This window comes from Eleutherodactylus coqui, chromosome 2, assembly GCF_035609145.1.
Source record: "Eleutherodactylus coqui strain aEleCoq1 chromosome 2, aEleCoq1.hap1, whole genome shotgun sequence".
Lineage (NCBI taxonomy): Eukaryota > Metazoa > Chordata > Amphibia > Anura > Eleutherodactylidae > Eleutherodactylus > Eleutherodactylus coqui.
The window spans coordinates 283,142,068-283,147,067 of record NC_089838.1 but is presented as its reverse complement, the minus strand read 5'-3'; the positions used below and the strand labels follow the sequence as shown (position 1 = coordinate 283,147,067).

Below are 5,000 nucleotides of genomic sequence, written 5' to 3'. Positions count from 1 at the left end.
TTCTTCTGTGCATGTAGCCCCAGTGGCCTAATGGATAAGGCACTGGCCTCCTAAGCCAGGGATTGTGGGTTCGAGTCCCATCTGGGGTGGTTGCCCACCTTTCATCCAAAAGCATGTCGTGTTTTATTTCCAGACTGGCTTCTTTTCTGGATAACATTTGCCTCTTAAATAGGTCTTGAAAAATCTCGCTCAATGGTAGTCTTTACAAAGACAATAGCTATGTCCAAAGAGAAGTGTTCCTGAGCAACATTACCTATTGTTAAGGTGGAGAGCATCTCATTTTCATTAAAAACACACCACTTTGCTTTACTCTTCACTTATGGCATAGCCCACTGCATTTTCAAGGACGGGGTTTAAACTGACATAGGACTAGGTTTTCAATTGAGCAACTTTTTCCAGGCAAAAGAAGACATGGATAAATGGTGCTGCAAGAGCTCCAGTGGCGCAATCGGTCAGCGCGCGGTACTTATATAGCAGTAACTGTTGAGCAATGCCGAGGTTGTGAGTTCGAGCCTCACCTGGAGCATTACTTTCTTGCCGTCATCTGTCTTTTATTACTGCATTACAAGCTGATAGTTCAATGCTTAATCGCAGTTGATTTCTTTAAAACAATCGAAAAGAAAGCCACGCTTCTTCTGTGCATGTAGCCCCAGTGGCCTAATGGATAAGGCACTGGTCCTCCTAAGCCAGGGATTGTGGGTTCGAGTCCCATCTGGGGTGGTTGCCCACCTTTCATCAGTATACTGAGTTTTAGATCCAGACAGGCTTCTTTTCTGGATAAGGCGAAGATTGTGGGTTCGGGTCCCATGTGGGGTGGGTGCCCACCTTTCATCCAAAAGCATGTCGTGTTTTATTTCCAGACTGGCTTCTTTTCTGGATAACATTTGCCTCTTAAATAGGTCTTGAAAAATCTCGCCCAATGGTAGTCTTTACAAAGACAATAGCTATGTCCAAAGAGAAGTGTTCCTGAGCAACATTACCTATTGTTAAAGTGGAGAGCATCTCATTTTCATTAAAAACACACCACTTTGCTTTACTCTTCACTTATGGCATAGCCCACTGCATTTTCAAGGACGGGGTTTAAACTGACATAGGACTAGGTTTTCAATTGAGCAACTTTTTCCAGGCAAAAGAAGACATGGATAAATGGTGCTGCAAGAGCTCCAGTGGCGCAATCGGTCAGCGCGCGGTACTTATATAGCAGTAACTGTTGAGCAATGCCAAGGTTGTGAGTTCGAGCCTCACCTGGAGCATTACTTTCTTGCCGTCATCTGTCTTTTATTACTGCATTACAAGCTGATAGTTCAATGCTTAATCGCAGTTGATTTCTTTAAAACAATCGAAAAGAAAGCCACGCTTCTTCTGTGCATGTAGCCCCAGTGGCCTAATGGATAAGGCACTGGCCTCCTAAGCCAGGGATTGTGGGTTCGAGTCCCATCTGGGGTGGTTGCCCACCTTTCATCAGTATACTGAGTTTTAGATCCAGACAGGCTTCTTTTCTGGATAACATTTGCCTCTTAAATAGGTCTTGAAAAATCTCGCCCAATGGTAGTCTTTACAAAGACAATAGCTATGTCCAAAGAGAAGTGTTCCTGAGCAACATTACCTATTGTTAAGGTGGAGAGCATCTCATTTTCATTAAAAACACACCACTTTGCTTTACTCTTCACTTATGGCATAGCCCACTGCATTTTCAAGGACGGGGTTTAAACTGACATAGGACTAGGTTTTCAATTGAGCAACTTTTTCCAGGCAAAAGAAGACATGGATAAATGGTGCTGCAAGAGCTCCAGTGGCGCAATCGGTCAGCGCGCGGTACTTATATAGCAGTAACTGTTGAGCAATGCCGAGGTTGTGAGTTCGAGCCTCACCTGGAGCATTACTTTCTTGCCGTCATCTGTCTTTTATTACTGCATTACAAGCTGATAGTTCAATGCTTAATCGCAGTTGATTTCTTTAAAACAATCGAAAAGAAAGCCACGCTTCTTCTGTGCATGTAGCCCCAGTGGCCTAATGGATAAGGCACTGGCCTCCTAAGCCAGGGATTGTGGGTTCGAGTCCCATCTGGGGTGGTTGCCCACCTTTCATCCAAAAGCATGTCGTGTTTTATTTCCAGACTGGCTTCTTTTCTGGATAACATTTGCCTCTTAAATAGGTCTTGAAAAATCTCGCTCAATGGTAGTCTTTACAAAGACAATAGCTATGTCCAAAGAGAAGTGTTCCTGAGCAACATTACCTATTGTTAAGGTGGAGAGCATCTCATTTTCATTAAAAACACACCACTTTGCTTTACTCTTCACTTATGGCATAGCCCACTGCATTTTCAAGGACGGGGTTTAAACTGACATAGGACTAGGTTTTCAATTGAGCAACTTTTTCCAGGCAAAAGAAGACATGGATAAATGGTGCTGCAAGAGCTCCAGTGGCGCAATCGGTCAGCGCGCGGTACTTATATAGCAGTAACTGTTGAGCAATGCCGAGGTTGTGAGTTCGAGCCTCACCTGGAGCATTACTTTCTTGCCGTCATCTGTCTTTTATTACTGCATTACAAGCTGATAGTTCAATGCTTAATCGCAGTTGATTTCTTTAAAACAATCGAAAAGAAAGCCACGCTTCTTCTGTGCATGTAGCCCCAGTGGCCTAATGGATAAGGCACTGGTCCTCCTAAGCCAGGGATTGTGGGTTCGAGTCCCATCTGGGGTGGTTGCCCACCTTTCATCAGTATACTGAGTTTTAGATCCAGACAGGCTTCTTTTCTGGATAAGGCGAAGATTGTGGGTTCGGGTCCCATGTGGGGTGGGTGCCCACCTTTCATCCAAAAGCATGTCGTGTTTTATTTCCAGACTGGCTTCTTTTCTGGATAACATTTGCCTCTTAAATAGGTCTTGAAAAATCTCGCCCAATGGTAGTCTTTACAAAGACAATAGCTATGTCCAAAGAGAAGTGTTCCTGAGCAACATTACCTATTGTTAAAGTGGAGAGCATCTCATTTTCATTAAAAACACACCACTTTGCTTTACTCTTCACTTATGGCATAGCCCACTGCATTTTCAAGGACGGGGTTTAAACTGACATAGGACTAGGTTTTCAATTGAGCAACTTTTTCCAGGCAAAAGAAGACATGGATAAATGGTGCTGCAAGAGCTCCAGTGGCGCAATCGGTCAGCGCGCGGTACTTATATAGCAGTAACTGTTGAGCAATGCCAAGGTTGTGAGTTCGAGCCTCACCTGGAGCATTACTTTCTTGCCGTCATCTGTCTTTTATTACTGCATTACAAGCTGATAGTTCAATGCTTAATCGCAGTTGATTTCTTTAAAACAATCGAAAAGAAAGCCACGCTTCTTCTGTGCATGTAGCCCCAGTGGCCTAATGGATAAGGCACTGGCCTCCTAAGCCAGGGATTGTGGGTTCGAGTCCCATCTGGGGTGGTTGCCCACCTTTCATCCAAAAGCATGTCGTGTTTTATTTCCAGACTGGCTTCTTTTCTGGATAACATTTGCCTCTTAAATAGGTCTTGAAAAATCTCGCTCAATGGTAGTCTTTACAAAGACAATAGCTATGTCCAAAGAGAAGTGTTCCTGAGCAACATTACCTATTGTTAAGGTGGAGAGCATCTCATTTTCATTAAAAACACACCACTTTGCTTTACTCTTCACTTATGGCATAGCCCACTGCATTTTCAAGGACGGGGTTTAAACTGACATAGGACTAGGTTTTCAATTGAGCAACTTTTTCCAGGCAAAAGAAGACATGGATAAATGGTGCTGCAAGAGCTCCAGTGGCGCAATCGGTCAGCGCGCGGTACTTATATAGCAGTAACTGTTGAGCAATGCCGAGGTTGTGAGTTCGAGCCTCACCTGGAGCATTACTTTCTTGCCGTCATCTGTCTTTTATTACTGCATTACAAGCTGATAGTTCAATGCTTAATCGCAGTTGATTTCTTTAAAACAATCGAAAAGAAAGCCACGCTTCTTCTGTGCATGTAGCCCCAGTGGCCTAATGGATAAGGCACTGGCCTCCTAAGCCAGGGATTGTGGGTTCGAGTCCCATCTGGGGTGGTTGCCCACCTTTCATCCAAAAGCATGTCGTGTTTTATTTCCAGACTGGCTTCTTTTCTGGATAACATTTGCCTCTTAAATAGGTCTTGAAAAATCTCGCTCAATGGTAGTCTTTACAAAGACAATAGCTATGTCCAAAGAGAAGTGTTCCTGAGCAACATTACCTATTGTTAAGGTGGAGAGCATCTCATTTTCATTAAAAACACACCACTTTGCTTTACTCTTCACTTATGGCATAGCCCACTGCATTTTCAAGGACGGGGTTTAAACTGACATAGGACTAGGTTTTCAATTGAGCAACTTTTTCCAGGCAAAAGAAGACATGGATAAATGGTGCTGCAAGAGCTCCAGTGGCGCAATCGGTCAGCGCGCGGTACTTATATAGCAGTAACTGTTGAGCAATGCCGAGGTTGTGAGTTCGAGCCTCACCTGGAGCATTACTTTCTTGCCGTCATCTGTCTTTTATTACTGCATTACAAGCTGATAGTTCAATGCTTAATCGCAGTTGATTTCTTTAAAACAATCGAAAAGAAAGCCACGCTTCTTCTGTGCATGTAGCCCCAGTGGCCTAATGGATAAGGCACTGGCCTCCTAAGCCAGGGATTGTGGGTTCGAGTCCCATCTGGGGTGGTTGCCCACCTTTCATCAGTATACTGAGTTTTAGATCCAGACAGGCTTCTTTTCTGGATAAGGCGAAGATTGTGGGTTCGGGTCCCATGTGGGGTGGGTGCCCACCTTTCATCCAAAAGCATGTCGTGTTTTATTTCCAGACTGGCTTCTTTTCTGGATAACATTTGCCTCTTAAATAGGTCTTGAAAAATCTCGCCCAATGGTAGTCTTTACAAAGACAATAGCTATGTCCAAAGAGAAGTGTTCCTGAGCAACATTACCTATTGTTAAGGTGGAGAGCATCTCATTTTCATTAAAAACACACCACTTTG

General features: G+C 43.8%; 15 non-coding genes across 15 annotated transcripts; all 15 read left to right on the top strand.

The window, feature by feature from the left end:
* The first annotated feature begins 16 nt into the window (after nt 1-16).
* Nucleotides 17-89, top strand: TRNAR-CCU (transfer RNA arginine (anticodon CCU)). Its single transcript has one exon. It is a non-coding gene; the product is annotated as a tRNA-Arg (tRNA).
* A 344-nt stretch (nt 90-433) lies between these two features.
* TRNAI-UAU (transfer RNA isoleucine (anticodon UAU)) lies at nt 434-526 on the top strand. Its single transcript is given in 2 exon segments — nt 434-471; nt 491-526. It is a non-coding gene; the product is annotated as a tRNA-Ile (tRNA).
* A 120-nt stretch (nt 527-646) lies between these two features.
* TRNAR-CCU (transfer RNA arginine (anticodon CCU)) lies at nt 647-720 on the top strand. Its single transcript has one exon. It is a non-coding gene; the product is annotated as a tRNA-Arg (tRNA).
* Nucleotides 721-1,160: 440 nt separating this feature from the next.
* On the top strand, nt 1,161-1,253 carry TRNAI-UAU (transfer RNA isoleucine (anticodon UAU)). Its single transcript is given in 2 exon segments — nt 1,161-1,198; nt 1,218-1,253. It is a non-coding gene; the product is annotated as a tRNA-Ile (tRNA).
* Nucleotides 1,254-1,373: 120 nt separating this feature from the next.
* On the top strand, nt 1,374-1,446 carry TRNAR-CCU (transfer RNA arginine (anticodon CCU)). The gene has a single exon. It is a non-coding gene; the product is annotated as a tRNA-Arg (tRNA).
* Nucleotides 1,447-1,786: 340 nt separating this feature from the next.
* TRNAI-UAU (transfer RNA isoleucine (anticodon UAU)) lies at nt 1,787-1,879 on the top strand. Its single transcript is given in 2 exon segments — nt 1,787-1,824; nt 1,844-1,879. It is a non-coding gene; the product is annotated as a tRNA-Ile (tRNA).
* A 120-nt stretch (nt 1,880-1,999) lies between these two features.
* On the top strand, nt 2,000-2,072 carry TRNAR-CCU (transfer RNA arginine (anticodon CCU)). Its single transcript has one exon. It is a non-coding gene; the product is annotated as a tRNA-Arg (tRNA).
* Nucleotides 2,073-2,416: 344 nt separating this feature from the next.
* Nucleotides 2,417-2,509, top strand: TRNAI-UAU (transfer RNA isoleucine (anticodon UAU)). The gene is given in 2 exon segments: nt 2,417-2,454; nt 2,474-2,509. It is a non-coding gene; the product is annotated as a tRNA-Ile (tRNA).
* A 120-nt stretch (nt 2,510-2,629) lies between these two features.
* TRNAR-CCU (transfer RNA arginine (anticodon CCU)) lies at nt 2,630-2,703 on the top strand. The gene has a single exon. It is a non-coding gene; the product is annotated as a tRNA-Arg (tRNA).
* A 440-nt stretch (nt 2,704-3,143) lies between these two features.
* TRNAI-UAU (transfer RNA isoleucine (anticodon UAU)) lies at nt 3,144-3,236 on the top strand. The gene is given in 2 exon segments: nt 3,144-3,181; nt 3,201-3,236. It is a non-coding gene; the product is annotated as a tRNA-Ile (tRNA).
* Nucleotides 3,237-3,356: 120 nt separating this feature from the next.
* On the top strand, nt 3,357-3,429 carry TRNAR-CCU (transfer RNA arginine (anticodon CCU)). The gene has a single exon. It is a non-coding gene; the product is annotated as a tRNA-Arg (tRNA).
* A 344-nt stretch (nt 3,430-3,773) lies between these two features.
* On the top strand, nt 3,774-3,866 carry TRNAI-UAU (transfer RNA isoleucine (anticodon UAU)). Its single transcript is given in 2 exon segments — nt 3,774-3,811; nt 3,831-3,866. It is a non-coding gene; the product is annotated as a tRNA-Ile (tRNA).
* Nucleotides 3,867-3,986: 120 nt separating this feature from the next.
* On the top strand, nt 3,987-4,059 carry TRNAR-CCU (transfer RNA arginine (anticodon CCU)). Its single transcript has one exon. It is a non-coding gene; the product is annotated as a tRNA-Arg (tRNA).
* Nucleotides 4,060-4,403: 344 nt separating this feature from the next.
* Nucleotides 4,404-4,496, top strand: TRNAI-UAU (transfer RNA isoleucine (anticodon UAU)). The gene is given in 2 exon segments: nt 4,404-4,441; nt 4,461-4,496. It is a non-coding gene; the product is annotated as a tRNA-Ile (tRNA).
* Nucleotides 4,497-4,616: 120 nt separating this feature from the next.
* On the top strand, nt 4,617-4,689 carry TRNAR-CCU (transfer RNA arginine (anticodon CCU)). Its single transcript has one exon. It is a non-coding gene; the product is annotated as a tRNA-Arg (tRNA).
* Nucleotides 4,690-5,000: the final 311 nt, after the last annotated feature.